At 35.3% G+C, this 25334-nt stretch overlaps 1 protein-coding gene and 1 long non-coding RNA gene across 6 annotated transcripts in view; one reads left to right on the forward strand and one right to left on the reverse strand.

The window, feature by feature from the left end:
• LOC105232894 (inhibitory POU protein) overlaps positions 1-25334 on the forward strand; it is a 109080-nt gene that overhangs the window by 42386 nt on the left and 41360 nt on the right. The window lies entirely within an intron of this gene.
• Positions 10516-15275, reverse strand: LOC125778181 (uncharacterized). Its single transcript, XR_007422548.1, has 3 exons — positions 14652-15275; positions 14287-14592; positions 10516-14199 (listed from the first exon to the last, which is right to left on the reverse strand). It is a non-coding gene; the product is annotated as an uncharacterized LOC125778181 (long non-coding RNA).

Consider the following 25334-nt stretch of genomic DNA (forward strand, 5'->3'; position numbering starts at 1 on the left):
GGTTGAAGTAGTTTCTAAGGTATGGAATTTCACGTAAAATTGGGCGATGTCACGCCAACGCAATTTTATTATAGTACACTTTGTTTAGGATAAGCAGATGAGGTTGTTACACGGTTTCACCTATTTCCCAAATCCTAAACCGCTTTATTTCCAGTTAATTTGCTTAATAATAATCTTGTCGCCGGACTGTTGCGCTTCCGAGGAATTTGGACAGCTTACTGGTCACTAGAGTCACGAGTGCAATATTATATTTACTTTATTTATTCAGAGGCTGCTTGTATTTTAAAAGTCCAAAATGTGGCTCTTTGTCACTTTACTACCAATAATTTTAGAACTATTGAATTAAATGTCATGAAACTTTGAAAATATTCTAGTTAAAGTTAGTACTCACAAGGATAACCATTTTTTATTAAATTAGTCTAGAACATCTTTGAATTGATTTGGTACAGAATGGCGTTAAACTATATTATTTGTCACTACTTTAATATTACAAGGTGCGTTCCAAAGTAAAAAAACAGAACAAATGGTTTTTTTCGGCAAAATCAGTTTATTTTATTCAAAATAGTCTCCTTCTGATTCAAGTAAAACGAGTGTTTTAGCTCGTTGGCCCGTATGGCCGCCAGTATACCGAAAGACTTTTGAATGGCCTCTACGTCTGCATAACGCTTTCCTTTGATGGACAAATGCATTCTTCCAAAAAGGAAGAAGTCGCACGGTGCCATATCAGGTGAATACTTTGAAAGCGTTGAAACCACTCGTACACCGTGCACTCTGCTACGGGATAGGCATTTATCGCCATGAACTTGTTTCATCATTTGAAACGTTTCGGTAAAAGTTTTACCAATTTTAAAACAAGTTGGCTCTTTATTTGAATGATTTGCTAATTTAACGGATTAGATTTTTTTAAAATTAATAATTAAGATGCTGTCGCAATACAAGTTGTATTTGCTTACTTTATTTTCAAGACTTATATGCTCAAATTATATTTATAAATTCTATCACCTGCGTGGAAAATAAATAATGGAATTCTATGTGAAAGAAGAAATGTACCCTTCCACCAAATTGTGTCTACAACAATCATACAATACATTCATAAACGTTGTTGTCGCGTGACTCTGCAAGTTAAATTTAATAAATATAATTGATTATTTATTCTATATGGATGAATATAGAAGCTGATTTATTTCAATTTGTGTTTTGAAATTAAAGTGACAGTGACAGTTGGGACGGCTGTCCGAGAATAACTTCGCCTCACAATCCTACAGCGCCACTATCGCAATAGAAAACAAGAAATAACATTAACTTCTCACCAAAACTTTAATATCCTTCCCAAATTCAAGATATCCCGTACAAGAACTTGATTTTGATCAGTCTGTTTATATGATTGCTAAATTCTTTATACATATATCCGATATTTTTCTTCCTTTCACGAGCGACCTAACCATCAAAACTTGCGCCTTATAGTCTCCTTTTCGAACCTGGGCTGGCCTGTAATTTTCCTTAGAAATGTTTCCAAAATTAACGTATTTCTTCTGCAGGGTAAATACTATTTGTTCCACCGTAGTACGAGTATGCTCCAATATATTTCAAAGAATGCTAGAATCTGTACATTTATGTATATACGAGTATAAATAAAATGCGGAAAGCGTATATTTCAATGTTAACGATGTGGAATTAAATACATTGGTATAATTTTATATGCAGAAGTTCTGCATGGCTCGATCCACTTCTCAGAAACTTCAAGAATTTGGACGATCTTATTACAAATTCGCTTGCTTGCTTACTTACCATGTAAAGTAATGTTGATTTCTGTCAGCCTTTTGACTTTACTGCAAGGTGGTTTCCAAAGTAAACAGGACTTTTTGAATCTAAATCCCCCGGTGGCGCCATCTACATGTCGACTAGTGCATTAGAATCTGCTATCTTTATCGACTGCCCAGTGAGAATTTCATGATATTTCATTGATTGGAAGTGAAGTTATTGCGTTTTACGAAAATTACCCAACATTAAATTTTGTTTTAAAATTGGTAAAACTTTTACCGAAACGTTTCAATTGATGAAACAAATTTGTTCCGCACAAATTGACTGACGACTAAAAATCCGTCTCATTGGTCGACGCTTGTGACCGATTATTTGACCAAAAATCACATTTTAACCATTAACCACTCCCCGTAGTCACCTGATATGGCACCGTGCGACTTCTTCCTAGAGGCCATTCAGAAGGCTTATACCGGAATACTGGCGACCGTACCGGCCAACGAGCTAAAACACTCTTTCGATTTTGCCGAAAACACCATTTATTCTGTTTGTTTTTTTAGTCCTGTTTTCTTTGGAATGTCCCTTGTATATATAGTACATATTTCTCAAGCATTTATTGTATCGAAAAATCTATCCAAACCTCCACTATCCACTGTTAATATTCAGAATTAAGTATTCAGCTGTTTCCATCTCTTCCTTTCAAAGCAGACCATGGAACTCACTTCAATCAGTCACATACAGCAAGCGATAGATATTACATACATATGTATATTTTATTTTCTTATGTTAAAAAATAACATTTATATACTAAATTTTAGAGCGTAATTAAATAAGCACTTTATTACTAGTCAATTGCATAATCCCATTAAAAACAATGAAAATCTCACGCCATAGTTTTATAGATAAATTTACAAAAAAATAGTAATTTACCAGCGCAGAAAACGACTGCATACAATTTATAAAATAGAAATATAAAAGTGTTGGATGAATATTGTGAAGAATGATGATAAAGAAGCAATTACGAAATTAATAGAGTCCACCATGGACAAATATGCATACCTTAAATATCTTAAAATGTATTTGAAGCAAAGAGCGGAAGAATTAGGTCTTGCAAATGACTACTATTCTCTACAGGATAACGAACCAAAGTATACAGTAGACATAATTAAGCTTTCGTTACTCTAAAACTTTCCCCAAGCAGCTTTAAACAAGACCACAATCACCAGATTTCAATCCTAAATAGCACCATAAGGTTCCCTGGAACGTAAAATCCCCCTACACACAATTATTTCAAAGGTTATGCTGCACGAGGAATGTGCTCACATCCCTTCGACAGAAACGCTTGTCTAATCCATGCCAAAAGCTAAAGCTAGCTAAACTTTTTAAATGTTGGGGACATTCGACTTCCTATTAAATTTTATGAAGAATTCTGAGGTAGAATATCTTATGAACCTTGTACGCGGACTTTTTCTATAGGATTGTCTATTCGTCTACATGTTTTCTTTTGTTTAGACGTTATCGTCATTATTTTAATCACTTTCATTTTCATGGAACTAAATACATATGTTAATGTGAATATAAAAAAATGGATTTTTTCATAAAATATATAAAGTTATTTGTTCCAACTAGTTATTTTCGCAGACTCTTTCTGGGTAACGTGAAAATATTAGCACATATAATTTGTAAACATGTAATTGCAAGTGCAGCTTAATTTGCGCATAGTTTCTAAAAAGATAGCGATATTTGCAATTTTTATGACAGCATTAACAATACAATGTTTATAATGTTATATAGAACAATATGTCCAATATATAATACACCATATATTATCCACTATGTATATACAAGTATGTATATTAACCGCTTTATTAGATGCTATCTTTCCTTGTATTTGGAGTATGCATCTTGAGGATAAACTGGAATGCTTCAAGTTAAATTGCCTAAAGGCGATTAAAAGATTTATATGAAAATTATTTAAATAGCAGATACACTCGGAAGTTTGATATTTGAATTTATAGCCGCCTCCAAGATATGCTTTCATTTCGTGTGAGTGAATATGATATGTTAAGTTTGCCACAATAAAGTCTCAATGATCAGCTTGAAAAGCTGAGTTGACGTAGCCGTGTCTTCGAACTGGTCCGATCTGAAAATTTTCACACGTCCCTTTCTCCCCAAGTAGCTGTTAATTTTTCAGAACCGTGGATATCAGATTACTATAGCATATAGTTGTCATACAAACTGAACGATCGGGATTAAGTGCTTGCATGGAAAACTAATAATTTTACGAGATAACTTAACGAAATTTGGCAATAACGCAAACTCCGAAGAAATTGTTCAGATCGAATTACTATGGTATATAGCTGCCAAACAATCTAAACGATCGAAAACTCTTGTAAGGAATCTCTTGTATTTGTGACGGTTATACAAAATGTACAACAAAAAGTATTTGTCAAAAAACCAACGCAAGTTGAACTCTAATTCAGTATCAGTATATTTTGCTTATAGCCATTGGCGTAGCTACAACTTCGTTTCCTACAAAGTTTCATGAGGTGGTTCGAACAAAAGTGAATTTATATAAAGTTTAGGAACTAGAAGCCACGCAAATTCTGAAGTTGCAAAATTCTCAGAATACGATTTTTGAGGAAATTGATAGTAAATTTATTAAAAGCCATAGAAAAAACCGATAACGAAGATTTAGACAGTGACATCCAAGACTTCCTACTTTTATTAAAGAGAGCGAAGAAAACCGAAGAACAAATTGGATTTTCGCCAGAAAAAGTTTTATTATACATTTCTTCAATGGGACTGGAAGGCTACAAGACGTTAGCGACAGCTTTAAAAATACTACTCACTATACCTGTATCAGTTGCATCTTGTGAAAGATCTTTTGGCAAACTTAAATTGATCAAATCTTATCTGAGATCGACCATGAGTCAGAGTAGACTGTTCAATCTTGCGATTCTCTCAATAGAATGTGAAACTGCTTCAACTTTAAATTACAATGATATGATTTTGCAGCGATCAAAGTAGAAAAGTGCATCTTTAAGTTCTATCGCTATTTTTAAGAAAGATATAACCCAAAAGATATAACACAAATTCAAAGACTGAAGAGTATTCGAGTAAAAATTAATATTTTTCAATGTTATTCAGATGATTACATTGTGAGTGTACAACTCTTTATCTTTTATAATAAGTTTTGTAAAAATAATTGTTGAAGTAATTTTCTGAATATTAAAAAACAGCGAAGATCGTTTTGCCGCCCCCAAGTCGTTGCTCCCGGGGTCATCATCACAAACTTCTCAAGTTAATTGTGGGACTTATGTAAATAGGATTGAAAAGTCAACTTTGTTACGCTGAAAGTCGAGTGAAATTTATCTATAAGTGAGTATACCATATCAATCTGACTTGTTTTTTCACATTATAGCATGTAAAACATGGTGGAATCGATTTTAGCCGAAGCAAAATATTTGTGAAAAGTTCAAATTGCTTCCTGGGTATATTATAGTCTCTAGATCTATGTGAAGTTGTATTTGGCATCAAAAATGACCGGTTGTCTCAACTGCCCTTAACCTAAAACTATATATATCGATTGTTTTAAAACGTTAGGTGAACACTGTACTCAATTATGAGCGTAAAGCACACAGGTTGCTAATGTTGAAAATAGATGGAATCCTCAATATGCACTTGAGCTACGAAACGAACTCATAGTTAATAGATTGCTTGTGTAGAACTAGTACATTTACATTGCAGGGGTGTTTTACCAGTAGTATTTGTTGTTCCGTCATGCTCCATTGTTCAGAACAGGTTGTGTAATTTGATTACAATCAAGTAGCAATCGAAATTTGTGCCCAACCCTTGAAATGAGGTTTAATATAATTAACGACACGAATTGTGTCCTTACCTGACAAACGACCGTCACGTGGCAATTTCCCAAAGGCTTACACGTTATAATTTTAATTTTATTAAAGAAATATTTGGCACCACATGGAAATACGTAATGCATTCGATTTCAATCAATAACTCGAAAAATATTGCAATCGCTGTTTGTGGTATGTGAACAACATGTGTAAAAACATTTTTTATTTAAAATTTGGCTAAACTTAGATTAGAGCATATGATGTAGACTTTAAAACTGGAAATATGCCATGCAAGCTGTTTCAATTTTGCTAACTAGTTAAACTTTAAAGACAATGTAGCTAATACAAAATTGCTGAAAGCTCATTAACTTCTGCAAACAATATGGAATTAGTATAACCAACATGAGACGATATGTACATACATATATATGTAGGTATATGGGTGCCTTTAAAGTGGGTAGACAATGCATAAGTATATTCTAACAATAAGTGTAATACCAAAATAAATATATATACTTGTAGAACATTTTTGAATCAACTTAATGACATATACTAATGTGTCTCAAGTTTTTATACCGAATTGAAGTAGGTGATGTCCTTTTCACCCTTATCTATGTGGAAAATTAGTTCTATTTAATTTATACTCACCGATATGTACATTATGATGCATACATGGGCTTCCGGTGGGGAAATGAAACAGTAAATTATACTTAACAACATATGGTTGAATTTCAGTTAGCGATATCTTAGCGAAACCACAAAAAGTTTACTTACATGCACGTAACTAATTTACTGCACCTGTTTGATTTTCGTTTTTTTTTCTTGAATAGACCCTGAACAGTGGTCGACAATCAAATTAAGTTTTACTTCAGGCATATTTTTCACGTGTTACAATGAATTGCTGAAGAAAGGCTTATGAAATATGTTATATATTGATTTTTCTAAGAATAAGTTTTGCTTTTGATTTTCTACACATTTTTTTTTACCTCTACCAAAAATTAACAAGTAAGGAAGGGCTAAGTTCGGGTGTCACCGAACATTTTATATTCTCGCATGATAAAGTGATAATCGAGATTTCATTATCCGTCATTTACATATTTTTTTATTTTGCTGTAAAATTAATTAGATTAGTAGTTCCTGAGATATGGTTTTTGGTCCATAAGTGGGCGACGCCACGCCCATTTTCAATTTTTAAAAAAAGCCTGGGTGCAGCTTCCTTCTGCCATTTCTTCCGTAAAATTTAGTGTTTCTGACGTTTTTTGTTAGTCGGTTAACGCACTTCTAGTGATTTTCAACATCACCTTTGCATGGGAGGTGGGCGTGGTTATTATCCGTTTTCTTCCATTTTTGAACTGTATATGGAAATGCCTGAAGGAAACGACTCTATAGAGTTTGGTTGACATAGCTATAGTAGTTTCCGAGATATGTACAAAAAACGGGGCAGGGGGCGGGGCCACGCCCACTTTTCCAAAAAAATTACGTCCAAATATGCCCCTCCCTCCTTTGTGCCAAATTTCACTTTAATATCTTTATTTATGGCTTAGTTATGACACTTAATAGGTTTTCGGTTTTCGCCATTTTGTGGGCGTGGCAGTGGTCCGATTTTGCCCATCTTCGAACTTAACCTTCTTATGGAGCCAGGAAATACGTGTACCAAGTTTCATCATGATATCTCAATTTTTACTCAAGTTACAGCTTGCACGCACGGACGGACAGACAGACAGACAGACATCCGGATTTCAACTCTACTCGTCACCCAGATCACTTCGGTATAAATAACCATATATCTGACTCTTTTAGTTTTAGGACTTACAAACAACCGTTATGTGAACAAAACTATAATACTCTCCTTAGCAACTTTGTTGCGAGAGTATAAAAATCGCTGCAAATATAAGTACACCCTTAAAATGTCCATTTGAGCTTTCTTACGTAGTAGCAATCGAGGGCTATACAACGATTATGACGATTTTTATATAGAAATAAAGTTAAACCTATGTAAGCGAGAGTTCAAGGGTGCACAATCTAATCTCGCTTGTAGAGGTTTCTCACTAACCCGAGTTTATGGCTAATGCAGGTACATGGGTAGCGTTTCTCTCATAGAGGTACGCAGCAATAACAATAAAATTATGTGCATATACATACATATATTTTTAATAGTGTGTATGTAACGTTCATTAAATTTCGACATATATGTATTAAGTACTTTATAAGAGACGGTATCAAGATGCTTACGAAAAAAAACAAAAATTCATGTATTATGTAATTTTATTTCATTTAGAACATAAGTTACACATAAAAAATCCGTAAATTTCGTTTGGGTTTCTGTTTTTGTATTTTGAATGTTTTTCTCTAGCCATAAATTTTATCGAATATTGCTTGATCCACAACCGCCGCGTATTTAAAGTACTGATTGACCGTCTTAAATTAAAGCATTAAAGGCTTCATTGGATTGATCTTTATTTCTATTTCCGAACGCTGTGCCTCGTCTTCACTGTCATTTCCAGCAATACAGGTATTCACGCAATTCTTAACGATGTCGTCGTCGGTTTGTTCTCCAGCGTTAGTTACGTTGCCGTCAAGTCGAACGAAATCTTCGAAGCTCGGCATTAACACATTGGATTCGCGAGACACAAGATTAATCCATTCCTCGTTGCTAGGTCCAACTTCAACATCATTTTCTTCTTGCTCATTTGTACTTTTCCAAAACCGAGTCATAAGATAGCAGATCTTAAATTTGTAATTTGTTACTGTATGTGTGTATCTTTTATAAATGTACTATGTATGTTTTTATTGTAGCTATAGTTCCTCGTGAATAATACAAGGTGCTTCTAAAGCAAACAGAGGACTTTTTAAATCTAGCACCACCTGGCGGTGCCATCTATAGAATCTGCTATCGAGCAGTGAAAGCTTCATGACATTTCATTGATTAGAAGTGAAGTTATTGCGTTTTAAGTTTCATTTTCGGTGCGAAAATGAGCCAACATTAAATTTTGTTTTAAAATTGGTAAAACTTTTACCGAAACGTTTCAATTGATGAAACAAGTTTATGGCGATGATTGCCTATCCCGTAGCAGAGTGCACGAGTGGTTTCAACATTTTCAAAGACATACATAAATGACGATCAACATGTGGACAATCAAAATTCATGATCACCGGAAATTCCATCAAACTGTGCGTGAATTCATAAAAAATCAGACGAAATCATTATTGAGTCTGATGGAAATGGAATTGAACATCTCCAAAACATCGATTTGGGTTTGTTTCGCACAAGTTGACGACCAAAAATTGCTCAGAATCCAACATTCGAACGACATCATTAAAGAGGTCAAAAAGTACAAACACTTCCTTTACAATATTGTGACTGGTGACGAAACGTGGTGTTTCCAATATGATCTCGAAACGAAACGCCAGAGTGCTGAATGAAAGGCACCGGACGAGCCGATACCCAAAAAATCGCGCATGGAGAAGTCAAAAGTGAAGACAATGCTGATTTGTTTTTATGATTCCAAGGGTATTGTCCACAAAGAATTTGTTCCACGCGGCCAAACCGTTAATGCGGTATTCTACCTTGGAGTTTTGAAGCGGTTGGTGCGCCGTGTTCGACATGTTCGCGAAGATGAAAATTGGCGTTTGTTGCACAATAATGCGCCGTCTCATCGATCGACGCTTGTGACCGGTTATTTGACCAAAAATCACATGTTAACCATTAACCTTTCCCCGTATTCACCTGATATGGCACCGTGCAACTTCTTCCTTTTCGGAAAAATGCATTTGCCTATGAAAGGAAAGCGTTATGCAGACTTAGAGGCCATTCAAAAAGCTTGCACCGGCAGCCAACGAGCAAAAACATGCTCGTTCGACATGCTTTTGGACCGTACAATTGAAGCAGAAGGAGACTATTTTGCAAAAAATAAAGTGATTTTTCTGTTTTCTCACATATCCAGTTCTCACTTACCCAGGTTCAAAATCAGTTGAAATTTTGGTTTCGGTATTAAAAGAATTCTCCAGGACAGTTCTTATGCAGAATATATTATTGGCATAGAATTTTGAGCGCTAAAGAAATTGATAAAAAAGATTTCAAAGGAGCACAATCTCATTCTCGCTTATAGAACTTTCTCACTAGCCGGATTACGATAAAATAATAACGTTATTTAGTTCCACGCAATAAAACAGGCACAATACTCACAAGAAAACAATACAAAACAAGTAAGGAAGGGTTAAGTTTGGGCACAACCGAACATTTTATACTCTTGCAACTTGCAAGAATTAAAGGCAGAGAATAAAGTCAGCCGGATGTTAGAAAATTATACACTAATATATCACACAATGACGGACATTTTCGATCAAAAGTCAACTATAGGTACCGGAGTCTAAATACGAAGAGTTTTTATTGGATTTAAACAATTTTTGGTCGTAAGGTGATACACACTAACGACATTTTCATTCAAAGTTTTATCACGTTATATTAATTGCTTCTTGATTTGTGTACTGGAAACTGAACGAATCAAGTAGAATTTAAAATTGTTTTATAAGGGAAGTAGACGTGATTGTTTTCCGATTTCATCTCTTTTCACAATGTGACGAAAGAATGTAAGAAGAAAGTCACGTACTAAATTTTGGGTGTGGTCTGTTAGTTGGGCTGGTGGCCGAGTTGGCGAACTGCGAACGTTAAAAATTATGCATTATTTCCAGGCACAATTCTTGGGTAAACAAAGACATGATGCCGTTCTTCAATTTCCAGTCGTCCTTCCAGAAATCGTTGAAGGACTCACAAAAAAAAACCAATGGAAGAATAGAATGGCTGCAGTCTAATCTGGTCGCCGTACTGTGCAACTTCGAGTTTATTGTTGGAATTTTCTATCTCAGTGATGTATTGTCACTGACGCGGACACTTAGTCTGAAAACGGACGAACACAGGGTATAACTTTTAACACAACTGACAGATAATCAATACTATTACTCTCTGCATCATTATGGCAGAGTATGAAAATGCTTATACTCAGTCTGGCCATAAATTCTATTACAAAGTTAAAATGCATACAGCGAGGAAAAATTCGCAGGAAAAGTGCCATTATTATACTCAATATTTTGCTGCAGAATATAATAGTTTTGTTCACCCAACGGTTGTACGTATCAGCTAAACGAAACAGATATATTGAATAAAAATTGTGATATTCTGATGATACTTGATGTTCGCGTTCCTTGGCAAAAATTAATTACGAGTTTGTAGATGAACTTATAAAAGTAAGCACTAAATTAAAATATAAAACTGTATTTTGACAAAGGCGAGTAGCAAGGAGCAGCTGTGGGTAAAAAATATTGTAAAATTGGGCGTGGTGGGTATTTGCTAATTTTCAATTGAGAAAATGTACGAAAACATAGTTGAGAGTGCCGAAATGAATCCAGTTCGAATAAATTTCCAATAAAAAAACTTCAAACTATTAATTAAGATAAATAATAAATTCGAATTGAATCGAAGCGGCACATGTCTTGATAGCTAATTTGTTTTTACATTTTGTTTTGAGTAAATCTGCTCAACACAAGCCGAAGCATGAGGTAGTGACAGCAATCCCTGTATCCCTTCTTAAAAACTTAATAACTTGAGAATGTTTGATCACCGCATTATTGACCATATTTCCCAAACGGCTACAGTTGAAGCCAGAAAGGTAAGTGATCAACTTCGCTTAGTTTGAACCAATTAAGTTATAAAAACCGTTCGCTAACACTTCTCAGATATCCTCTTCTTCTTCTTCTTAATTGGCGTAGACACCGCTTACGCGATTATAGCCGAGTTAACAACAGCGCGCCAGTCGTTTCTTCTCTTCGCTACGTGGCGCCAATTGGATATTCCAAGCGTAGCCGGGTCCTTCTCCACTTGATCCTTCCAACGAAGTGGTGGTCTTCCTCTTCCTCTGCTTCCCGCGGCGGGTACTGCGTCGAATGCTTTCAGAGCTGGAGTATTTTTGTCCACCCCGACAACATGACCTAGCCAGCGTAGCCGCTGTCTTTTAATTCGCTGAACTATGTCAATGTCGTCGTATATCTCATACAACTCATCGTTCCATCGAATGCGATATTCGCCGTGGCCAACGCGCAAAGGACCATAAATCTTTCGCCGAACTTTTCTCTCGAAAACTCGCAACGCCCACTCATCCGTTGTTGACATCGTCCAAGCCTCTGCACCATATAGCAGGACGGGAATTATGAGTGACTTATAGAGTTTGGTTTTTGTTTGTCGATTGCCTATTTAGTCCGAAGTAGCACCTGTTGGCAAGAGTTATCCTGCGTTGGATTTCTAGGCTGACATTGTTGGTGTTGCTTACGCTGGTTCCAAGATTGACGAAATTATCTACAACTTCAAAGTTATGACTGTCAACAGTGACGTGAGAGCCAAGTCGCGAGTGCGACGACTGTTTGTTTGATGACAGGAGATATTTCGTCTTGCCCTCGTTCACTGCCAGACCCATTTTTTTTGCTTCCTTGTCCAGTCTGGAGAAAGCAGAACTAACGGCGCGGGGGTTTGATGCCGATGATATCAATATCATCGGCATACGCCAGCAGTTGTACACTCTTATAGAAGATGGTACCGTCTCTGTTGAGTTCTGCAGCTCGAACTATTTTCTCCAGAAGCAGGTTGAAAAAGCCGCACGATAGGGAAACGCCTTGTCTGAAACGTCGTTTGGTATCGAACGGCTCGGAGAGGTCCTTCCCGATTCTGACGGAGCTTTTCGTGTTGCTCAACGTCCGCTTACACAGTCGTATTAGTTTTGCGGGGATACCAAATTCAGACATCGCGGCATAAAGGCAGCTCCTTTTCGTGCTGCCTAAAGCAGCTTTGAAATCGACGAAGAGGTGGTGTGTGTCGATTCTCCTTTCACGGGTCTTTTCCAAGATTTGGCGCATGGTGAATATCTGGTCGGTTGTTGATTTGCCAGGTCTAAAGCCACACTGATAAGGTCCAATCAGTTTGTTGACGGTGGGCGTTAATCTTTCACACAATACGCTCAATAGAACCTTATATGCGATGTTGAGGGGGCTAATCCCACGGTAGTTGGCGCAGATTGTGGGGTCTCCTTTATTCTGGATTCTTAGAAAGAAGAAAAATATGTCAACACTTATGCGAGATGATCTTTTCATGAAAGTCTACCGTCGCTCAACTGGTTTCTTCTGACAACGACTTTGAAGGAAATTAGGCTAACCAGATGCAAGCGGCTTCTTCAGTAGCACGCGATCAACTGCCATGAAAGTATCCTTTTTACGAATGAACATTTTTTTACTGTTCAAGAAGATTTTAATAAGCAAAAGTACAAAATCTAGGTCAAAACTACCAAAGAATGTTATTCCAAGGGTGAACCCCGTGGAGAGCATTTAATCTGTTGCTGCGCACGCAACTCAGAAACCGCCCCTTATGTGAAAGTAAAGGATGAATAAAATTTTGTGCATCGCTCTTTTAATATATATAATTTATTTAATAAATTTATTGAAAAAATGTATTACAGTTTCACTTTTATAACGGTCTCAACTTGTAACAGAACTAATAGCAGGACTAAGTATATTTTTCATATAATTTCTTTATTTAAAACAGTAATACTCTGCAAATTAGTTAACGGGGATAATGATATGAGAACTTTAAAGACTACTTAAAAATTGTACGTCACGCACGACTTTAAACCATGAAATAAAAAATTCTTTAAATGAAAATAATTTTTTAACTTCGCCTACTTTGTAACATATATTTAAAAATAAAATAAAAGTGAAGTGTCCGCCACCAAAAATGTATTATAATTATACAATAATAAAATTTTTAATAAAAATGCATCAACTATGATGACCTATTTTTTTTATCACCTCTACATACATATTTACTTGAAAATAACTAAATGCTTAAAACATGAATATAAAGGTGCTTATAATATTGTAAAGCCAAAGATAAACATACTTGTATTATTGTATTTCATTTGTATGTACATATGCACATATTTACAAAAAAACACTTCTATGTGAACATTATATGCATATGTTTCATATAAACATGATTTTAATCCGTTAAGTTTTTACAAGCATCTGCTACGTATCTATTCCATACGAACTAAATGTTACCACTTTTAATTTATTCAATAAGGTTGTTGTTTACTTACACAAAAGTGAACAGCAAATTGATCGTATTAATGACAATAACTAGTTTATCCCGCCCCCGTTATCAATTCAGAGATTATATGCGGATTTCCATTACTGTATAGAACATGAAAAACAAAGAAGGGGTCCGAGGCTTAATGCAATATCAAAGGTATTCAAAAAACATCACTTTTCGATTTATACAAACACATACATACATAGGTATATATGCACATATATACATATGTAGATATACTACTTATTTCTCATTTCCTCCGCTGCTGATTCAAAGCTACGTGTAGTAAATGTGCATACAAATTGTAAGGCATTCCCTTAGGAATTCCCAGGCAATATAACTGAAAGCAAAAATGAAGACAGCAAGTGCAAAGCCATCCGTCCATTTAACAAGTGGCTGCTCAGCCTCCTCCATTTGTGCATCTATCTCTTGTAATGCTCATCTCTCATCCAGCTTTTCCGGCAAAAGGTTCATGTATAAGTACGAATTTATCCGTTATACCCGCTATAATAAAAATAAATCATAATATTCCTAACTCACCCTTAATCCACCTGCCTTATGCGCGTACCAGTTAACGGCAATGTTACAAGCATACGGTGAAGTTGTAACCCCGAATACTTAATGCATCTACTTGTTAATATCATTGAAACCTGTATCGTCCTTCCTCACCTCACCTCACGTTATTTGCCATCAACCTGTCAGTGTTGTGTATTTTTGTTTTGCTTATAACTTTTTAATGCTATTTGCTACTCTTGATTTCGTTGAAAACCTTTGTTACAGAAGTTTTATTCTTCTAGCTGATTGAGCTAAATATAAGGACGTGCATGTAATTCTCGCTTGTTGGTACTGGAAAGGATGATACTCGTATTAATAATAGGCATGCAACCAAAAGGCACAAAATATACTTATATTTTATGTCATCTCCAGCTAGCATCACTAGTTTAAACGTTCTACTTTACAATTAGTAGGAGTCAACAATAGTCATTTGAAAGGCTGCTCTACTTTGGTATGTAAATTTTTTTAATTATAATGGATTGAAAGAATTCCAAAAGTGTAATCAACGTGGGCCCGTGTTAAATTGTACGATTATAAGATACAGTTTGATCTTGATAATTATCTGAATAATTAATTTTCCTTAAGATTAGAAAAATATCATTATGAAAAATAAGTGTTGCTTTCATCTCTTACGAAAATTGTAACCTGTTTTCACAAATATTTCACCACGTAGTGCATTTTATAAATAGAAAATATAGGAAAAAACGTATCTGAAATGTATATTTCGAATCCTATTATCGAAATTATACTGTATTTACATACATACACATACATATCAATATTGATAATACGCCCATCCGTGTGAACATACATATGTATACATGCAAATATGGATAGTTGTACCTTTGGGCGTTGTTCTTTTATTGTCGTACAGGTTGCTGGTAGCTGTTCGGGCAGCCGACCGACCGTCTGCTGAGTATATTGATATGTTTCCCAAAAGAGTACCTAAGCCGGTAGCGGAAACTATGAATTGGGACCGCAATGTGTAAAAAATTATAGCAAAATGTTTGTCGGGGTGGCATCTGCAATGTGCTCCCTGCGGTAACAATATGTTAACCCCACGACTTGTGTAAAGAAACACCTTTTTCTCGCGGCTAATGTTTTTGGTACAACCGAATTGTGAGTATTTTGAGTGTGACCGTATGCACCCTTAAACGTTCAGATGCGATGCCACAGCGACAATGTGATAAAAGCAAAAGATGCGGAACTTTAAGTACAATAAAATAAAATCTATTACGTGGCAAACCACCCCATATTTATGCGGCAATTTGTTGTTTTATGATTGTGTAGTAAAGTGTATCATTTTCCCATTTGAACCCCTTGCCACAATTTCAATTTATAAAGATTTGTGAGAAGCAATGTTGCCCTGTGCACTTGTTTTGATTTGTTTGGAATAATAACAGATGCTAGCAAAACATATTATTCATTGTTAAAATTATTAACGCTTTACAATGACTATGGAAGTACTAGTCCAAACATGCATACATATAGTTATGTATTCTATTTACATATGTACCTAAGTATGAAGTTCACTTGTGTACAACCTAAGTGTTTGTTCAGCTCTTTAAGTTTCGTGCCATATTAAAATAGTGTAAATATTTACCGTTATTGTTCGCGACCGCTCATTTGTGTAACATCAATTATTTCACTTATTTGAAGTGGTGCTCTAATGGTTTCGAAGCCCTTGGTTAAACATTTTCTTATATTTTAAAATAAAATGAGTTTTCGTTTTTTAAATTCCATGTAAGATAATCAGGAATGTAAAAGTTTTACTTTTGCCTACATAATTTAATATAATATATTATATTATTATAATATAGAAATATGCTCCCTTACAAGGTCTCAAAAGTGTTTATTTACATACATATAATACCATAAATTACATTCCGTACTAGGCGTTCACTGCAGTAAGGTTTGCTAAAGTTGAGAAAATAAACAATATTAGATGAATTTTCAATAGAAATTATTGGCAAACATTCGTTGTCTTGAAATAGATTATTATAAAATGGATTAGCCAATTGGAAGCGGTCTCTTGAAGGTCCGCTAATCACTGAGTAAAATTATCAAACACAGATCACAAATATTTGAAGGATCTCAATCATCTAGTATAGAAGATGTCAGCCAAAATATTATATAGTATGTACAATATCTTCTTCTTTACTAGCGAAGACGACGCTTACGCGTTAACAGCGCGTCAGCGCTTCTCCTTTTTACTATGAAACGCCAATTGGAAATTCCAAGTGAATCCAGATTCTGCTCCTGGTCTTTCCAACGGAGTCGATGTCTTCCTCTGTATTCACCGGCGAGTATTGCATCGGAAACTTCCAGAGCTGGAGTGTTTTCAACTATTCGGACGACATGACCTAGCCAGCGTACCAGTTTTTGAATTCGCTGAACTACAAATGTCAATGTCGTCATATACAGCTATGGACAGAGATTTAGCGCACTTTCTTAGTGTGATATATGATACTTAATAATGTTATACAGTATTTAAAGAAAGTAGTATCGTTATAATGTAAAAAAAAATATTTAATACCTCAAGTATTTTTTTTTCTTATATTTAATTATATATGAAATTATAGCAACCTCAGAGAAAAGTTCAAATCCTATTACTTTTATCAATAATAATATGCAAGGAAGCTATGCAAATGTGGTGAAAGGCAACACTGTGCAAATGCAACTGTCACAAAATTCTCCAAATGGAGGTATTGAAACTATGATTATAAATCTTACACAGTGTATGACACAATTTATGTCTAGAATACAAAACATAATCCAAGATTTAATAAAATCACAAAATCAAATGCTGCAAAATTTATTAAGTAAAAAATGAGCTTACTAAATATCTGTATATGGAATGCTAACGGTGTTAACCAACATAAATTAGAGATTATCAGATTTCTGTCAAAAAAAGAATATTGATGTAATGCTTATATCAGAAACTCATTTAACAAATAAAAATAATTTCAATATTCCGGGATTTAGAGTCTATGTCACAAATCATCCAGATGGAAAAGCGCATGGTGGCACGGCAGTGTTGATTAGAAATCGTTTAAACCACTATGTCCTAGAATCGCATGCTACTCCACAGTTACAAGCTACAACAATTTCACTCAAAAATCGGAGTTCTGACTTAAACTTTACTGCTATGTATGACTGTCCACCTCGTTTTAAAATTACAGAAATCGAATTTAAAGACTTTTTTGGAACACTAGGTCAAAAATTTCTAGCAGGTGGAGATTACAACGCAAAACACACGTATTGGGGCTCACGTCTTATTAATCCGAAAGGACGACAGTTGTACTACACTATTATGAATAAGCGTAATAAGCTGGATATAATATCTCCTGGTAAGCCGACATACTGGCCCAGTGATAGAAGAAAAATACCAGACTTAATAGAATTTGCTGTAGTCAAAAATATAGATAGATCGCTTATGACAGCTGATACATGTACAGACATATCATCTGATCATTCTCCTATACTAATAAAGTTATACGAACAGCCCATGAAATTTGAGTCAAAAGTTTCTCTAACATCACATAAAACTAACTGGTTGAAATATAGAAAGCATATCAGCACCCACATCAATATTGATTGCAAAATAAATACAGGAAGAGACATTGATGAAAATATAAGAGAAATTACTGATTTAATAACTAATGCAGCTGTATTGGCAACACCAAAAAGAAACAACAAACCAGTTGGTTTTAGAAAGATCACAATAAAGAAATAGAGAAACTTGTAAATTAGAAAAGGAGAGCAAGGCGGGAATGGCAGTTAAATCGCTCCCCTTTAACTCTGCTTCAACTGAAATCTGCTGTACGAAAGTTAAAAAAAGCGCTTAAACGCGAAGAGGAAAACAACACTGAAAATTATATAAAGAAACTGTGTCCAAATTCTCGCAAGCAAAACTCCCTTTGGAAAGCCCAAAAGTCTTTCAAGGCACCAGTAGATTCCAACATGCCTCTTATACAGTTGAATGGTAATTGGGCACGAAGTGATGAGGATAAGGCAAATTGCTTTGCAAATCACCTAGAAAAGGTATTTCAACCCAATTGCCCAAAGAACAACTTTGAGTTGGCAACCTTGCCCAATACCGCAAACGAGTCACATGTGTCTATTAGGACTTCTGCTTCTGAAGTTGCTAGAATTATAAAAGAATTTAACCCAAAAAAGTCACCAGGACATGATAATATTACCCCAAAAATGCTAATTGAGTTACCAAATACTCGTATTGCCGTAAAAGTGCTCTCTTTGCTCTTCAATGCAATTCTTAATCTCGGACACTATCCTAATTCATGGAAAAAGCCGCAGATTATCTTGATAGACAAACCTGGGAAAGATTTAACATAACCGTCTTCATACAGACCACCCTGTCTTTCTAAAATATTTGAAAAATTGTTGCTATCAAAGATGACTCCTTTCCTCCACGAAAAAAATATAATACAGTAGAACTCCAATTATCCGAATTAATGGGGACCGGGACCCATTCGGATAATCAAATATTCGGATAATCGGATTTTTTTTTTTTAAACTTGCCATTGGAGAGAATAAAAGCTACGTTTTGATATTGCACTATATTTTTATTGAATTAAATGAAAGAAACATGAAATTTTCACATGTTTTAAATATAAATAAAATGTACTTATGTACAAGTTTAGAAATAAAAATCATAGTTTTAAACATCTCCGTCAATGTAAGCTGCTTTGCGGTCTTCAACCGTTTTCAGGCAGCCAGGTCACGCATTCGCTTGACGGTGAGCAGTTGCAAGTGGTCACACTCGGGCTGACGCTCCACCCACTTCAAAGCAGTATCGAGGCCGGCAAATGCTTCACTAGCTGATGGTCCAGCGTCTACTTCAACATCAGCAGAAAGTTCTTCTTCCACTTCCACTTCAACATCTTCTCTCACACTTACAACAATTTCATCGTCATTGAGAATTTGAAAACCAGGGTCAGACGTGTCACAAGCCATCCACTCTCCTACATTGTGATTCGGATAATCGGCGATTCGGATAGTCGGAGTTCGGATAATTGGAGTTCTACTGTACCAACGCACCAATTCGGGTTTTGTGAGAAACATAGCACGATAGAGCTAGTAAATAGAATTACTAACGAAATAAGAAAAGCATTTGAGCACAGTTACAGAGTACTGTTTAGCTAAATTTATAGACGTGGCTCAGGTGTTTGATAGGGTGTGGCATGTAGGATTTTTTATATAAGATTAAAAAAATTCTATCTTTAGAATTGTGTAAAATATTGGAGTCTTGTTTAAAAATAGAAAATTTATGGTAAAAGTGGGAGATTTCATATCTGATGAAAGACAGATAAGGGCTGGTGTACCCCAGGGCAGTGTTTTAGGCCCAACACTATATATGCAGCAGATCTTCCAACAGCTAACAATGTATTAACTTCAACTTTTGCGGACGATACAGCAATAGTGAGCCGTAACAAATTCCACATAATAGCATCAAGAATATTAGCCGAGCACTTAAAGTTTGTCGAAGAATGTCTAGCCAGCTGGCGTAAAGGTAAATGAACAAAAGTGTTAGCATGTTACATTTTTGCTTAGACCAAAAATCTGTCCGGCAGTAAAAATAAACAAGATTTTAGTACCCCAAGCGAATGAAGTAAATTATCTTGGTATTCACCTAGATAGAAGACTTACGTGGAGAAAGCATATATCTAGTAAAATTAATTACATGAAGATAAGAACTGAAAATTTAAATTAGCTTTTAAATAAAAACTCCAAACTTAGCCCAAACAACAAAGTTCTTTCATTTTATGCGGTCATTAAGCCGATTTGCATGTATGGCATTCACCAATCAAAAATGTTTAAAACAATCACGTGTTCGCCATGGTATATACATGCGTAATGAAAATATCCATTAAGACCTTAGTATTGCTATGGTAAAGAAATAAGTAGAAGACAGCAGAATTAAATATATATCTAAACTTCGAGATCACCCAAACCCTTTGACTAATGTTTTAGTACATTTCTGCGATCAAACATGCCTTAAAAGAAGAGATATGCCTGCGTACTAAGGAGCATCGTATCATCAAAACAGCTTAATCACTTGCTTGAGCTTGCCTAGCTTTTAATAGATTTAAGATTTTATAATTTATTGTTAAACTTTTAAAGAAAAAAGCAGATTCAATAAATAAAAAAGATACTGCAAGAAAAAAATATATATATATTTAAAGTTTAGACCCTTAGGAACATATCCTCCGAAGGATTTTAAAAATTAAAATTATTTTAAGAACTACAGTTACTTTAGTGATGCAGTACCCAGCCGTAGGTAGGTAGAAACCTCAGTTTTTCAAACGCGTTTTTCTCGAAACTACTTTTTTCCACACGGTACCGGCATTATCTCAAGTTCTATACAACCGATTTACTTGAAATTTTGTGTGAACCTTCTTTATATAATCCTTTATCTTTATATAATCCTTAATCCTTTGTTTTTAATATTAAAAAAAAATCAGGAATTTCATAAAAAAGCGTAAAAAATGATTTTTATTTTCAGGCAGTCGCCATTTTTCAAAATTTTTTTTTTCGTGGTCCCTGAGGTAGGGACTATATCAGCATCCTTACTGATTAAAAATATCTTTTTATTTTTTTTTCAGACCACCAGGAGAGTCAGGGTCAATGTCACTAGGATGCGCCATTTTTTTTTACATCTGTCTCTCCCTCTCTAATTATTTTAATTTTTAATATTTTTTTGTACATTTTTTTTCTGTATTCTTAAGATATCAATAAAAACACCATAACAAATGGATAGTAAAAATATTTTTGGTTTTTTTTAATAAAATTCTAAAAACTGCCCAAAATTTGATTTCTAGAGTACAATACCCCCTTAAGTCAAAATTGGCTTGGACAAGTATTTATCGCACTTTAAAAGATCAGTGGAAAAATAAATATTATTAACACGTGGCGTTAAAATCTCTGATATTATATCTAACTTGGTTAATACCTATTCGTTATCACCGCTTCACATCTGCGTGGCAAGCTCTCTATTCCCATGCCTTACGGACTTTTTGGGGTATCTTGGATTGACTTCTTGGTTTTTTCGCGATGTACAAATGTTCTACCATCAGGACTAATCCGGTTTATTTTAGTTTCGTCCGTAAAAAGTATCCTTTTCCAAAAATTTAAATCTTTTGATCTATGGCTATGAGCGATTGACAAACGCGCTTTAATATTTTTTTTCGACAATAGCGGTTTTTTCTGCTCACACGTCCATACAAATTATTTTTATTTAAACGTCTTCGTACTCTACTTGACATGTTTAAGTCCAATTCTGCATTGACTTCGACCATAATCGTGCGTAAGGATTTGAAAGGATCAGCTTTACACTTTCTAAGAATTATTTTATCCTCGCGGGGAGTTGTTTTGCGAGGGGGAGCCTTGCGAACTTGGTTTTTTTTTAACAAATTTGGAACACTCTTAACAGTTTTGATGGCATTGTACGCCATTTTTCTTGAACATTTTACTATTTGAGCAATTTTTACTTGATTTGTAAAGGTCCCAAATAAATTTTCTTTTTTCAATCGAAGAGTATTTCCCTCTAGCCATTTTATTAAAATTTGTATTATAATATTACTAAAACTATTGAATACAAGTTCACAACTGAGATTAATTCTTTGTTTGACCAAACACAACTAATGACCGAAAACTATAAGTGCGTTAAATCATTGTCCAATTATATGAGGAAATTTAACAAAAACAAATTAACGGTATCTGAGGGGAAATGATAACGGTTATTTTCCACGCATTTAAAGAGGCGACAGAAGCAGTATTGATCTACTATTAGCAAATTCATGAAAATATCGGTAGTATTAACGGTAATATTTCTAATTATGAATGCAAGTGCGCTAAATCTCTGTCCATAGCTTAGCTGTATCTCATACAGCTTATCTTTCCACCGAATGCGGTATTCGCCGTGGCCAATGCGCAAAGGACCATAAATCTTCCGCAGAACCTTTCTCTCGAAAACTCATAACCTCGACTAATCAGATGTTATCATCGTCCATGCCTCTGCACCATATAGTATGACTGGAATAACGAGTGACTTATAGAGTTTAATTTTGTTCATCGGGAGAGGACTTTACTTCTACATTGCTGCTCCTTTTCGTGCTGTCAAAATCGGTTTTAAAAATGACAAAGAGGTGATGTGTGTGAGAGGACTTTACTTCTCAATTGCTGCTCCTTTTCGTGCTGTCAAAATGAGTTGTAAAATCGACAAAGGGGTGGTGTGTATCGATTCTCTTTTCACGGGTCTTTTCTAAGATTTGGCGCATGGTGAATATTTGGTCAGTTTTAGATTTTGCATGCCTAAAGCCACACTGGTATGCGTTGTTAAGGAGGCTTATCCAACGGTAGTTGCCGCAGATTGTGAAGTCTCCCTTATTGTGGATTGCGCAGAGTACACTTAAATTCCAATCGTTGGGCATGCTTTCGTTCGACCATATTCTACAAAGATGCTAATACATGCTCCTTGTCAGTTCTTCGCCGCCGTCTTTGAACAGCTCGAACGGCAATCCATATTTTACAAAGCTTGTCAAGCTCTTCATACTCACGCATTTCCGCCTCTCTCTTTTTTGTCTGCAAACCACTTTTTTCCCTCTTCAACTCTCGATATCTATCCCATCCAGCACGTGTTGTGGTCGATCGTAACGTTACGAGGTAGGCAGTCTGTTTTCTCTCCGCTGCAACACGGCACTCCTCGTCGTACCAGCTGTTCTTTTGCATTTTCCAAAAACCAATGGTTTCGGTTGCAGCTGTACGAAAGGAGCTTGAAATGCCGTCCCACAGTTTGCTTACACCGAGTTGTTGACGAGTGCTCTCAGAGAGCAAAAGTATAAGTCGAATAGAAAATCGCTTTCTGTTGTGATTGCAGCTTCTCGACGTCGAAACGTCCTTGTGTTTGTTGACGTGCGTTCTTTGCTGCACAGAGGCGGGTGCGTATCTTGGCTGCAACAAGAGAGTGGTCCGAGTTGATTTTAGGACCTCGAAGCGTACGCACATCTAAAACACTGTACACAAGTCTTCCGTCTATCACAACATGATCGATCTGAGCTTGTTGCATTAACATTTTACATTGCCCAGGTATACTCAAGAATAAATTTTCAAGCAAATTTATAAGTAAATAATTCATATAACTATGAGAAAGGTCTTCTCCCTTAATTTCAAAAATATATCTCACCCATAGGCAGTTGAGGTATATTTGGTAAAAAGTCTTCCATAGGCACTGTGATCTACATTTTTGGTATATGTATGTCTAGAACAGTTATGGTCTGATTTCGACAGTTTTTCGACTTGAGGTGGCATATTTTAAAGACACGATTTGTGAAAAATCGTATCCTAATAATTAGTGCTTGATTTTTAAGCCAGAAAGTGAAAAAATCGAAGGGAACATAAATTTGTGTTATATTGGGAGTGAGTGTGGTTGTACTCCTATTTTGCCCATTTTCGTAATGCATCACAGGGAAGTCAGGCAAATTTTACCAACCGAATTTAGTTGAAATCAGTAAAGTAGGTTCATAGATATGTGATATCCCCTTTTTCCTTTCCATAATTGCTAATACTGGCGCAATTTAAAATATTTCTCCGTGATATATCACATTCTTTGAATGTCACAATGTACTCTTAGTTTTACTAGAGATACAGCCGACACAGTTAGGCACAAAAAATTAACAAAAACATGAATTAACCTCAACCCGCATATTACCGAAAATGTTTTTCTATCAGACTCTAATAATTATTTTGGGTAATTTTTAGTACTTGATAAATCAATTAGGAAACATATTGTGTAAAAATTTCTGGTGTGACTTCACTGAAGATGTGTATAATAGTAGTTTGTCGCGCCGCATACTGAAGATATAACGGTACTTTAAAAATAGTTACTATCATATGCAGAAATATCAGCTAAATACATACATATGTACATGAGTAAACAAGTCTAGTACTAGTTTTGCGTTTCTATTGTTGTTCGCTTATATATAAACATTTACTTGAAACATTAATATTATTATTTTAAACATAGTGGTCTTTATGAAGTTTAATACTTGTATCATGAAGCAAAATTTTAAATCGACCTTCTAATATCAAATACTATTAAATTGAAAAAATACATTATTAACCGTAGACGTGCGGGTGAAATTCTTTATTGCAATGTAGTCAGTTCTTGAATTAAATAGAAACATTTCACAAAACAATACGATGTGGGCCGAGTTTTGAGAATCTTTCGAGAACATCTTCTGCAGTGACTTTAATGTCATGATGAATGTCCAGCAATACCAGGCTGATTAATCTATCTTGAAGCATGTTTGTCCTCAGCCACGTTTTTATGCGGCGAAGTGTTGAAAAAGAGCATTCAAAGCTCACATTCGTCACAGGAAGTGTGCAGAATATGCGAATAAAACTATGACAAACTATGATAAATGTTTTCAATGCAGTAGACGATAACTTGTTGCCTTTGACTTTTGCTTCTGCCCTCAATGCCAGTGATGAAGTTCACCTTTAAGCTTCAAACGTCGCACGACGTTGTCATTATCCAAAAGGCTTTTGAATCTATTTATCAAGCAGTCAATAAGTTTTTCCCATTCTTTGATTTTTAAAGCATCTACTTTTTCTGGAAGCAGCAAAGTTGAAATCCATCCAATACTTCTCTAGAAAAGCCCGTCTTCAAATCTTCGCCGATTATTTCCAACTGAAGAATGTACACTGAGACCCTGAAGTATTCTTCGCAAGTTCTCACGCAGAAATTTTCGAGTTTTCTTTGTCGGTCGCAGCTTCTTGGTTTTTCTTCGTCAACTTTCAGTTCTGCTTTAATTTTTTTGTGTCTGAATAAGTAGATCGAAAATGTTCCCCAGCTTTTTGTCTTCGGCTTCGGAACGTTACAAGCAGCGTCTCTATCATATTTGATGCGTTTGCCACATCGATCGATTCTTTCTAAATAATCACGCTGAGCGAATGAGTTTGAAATGGAATATCACATAGACAAAAAAAATCCCAATTATAAATTGAAAATT

The sequence above is a fragment of the Bactrocera dorsalis genome, chromosome 4 (assembly GCF_023373825.1).
Source record: "Bactrocera dorsalis isolate Fly_Bdor chromosome 4, ASM2337382v1, whole genome shotgun sequence".
Classification (NCBI taxonomy): domain Eukaryota; kingdom Metazoa; phylum Arthropoda; class Insecta; order Diptera; family Tephritidae; genus Bactrocera; species Bactrocera dorsalis.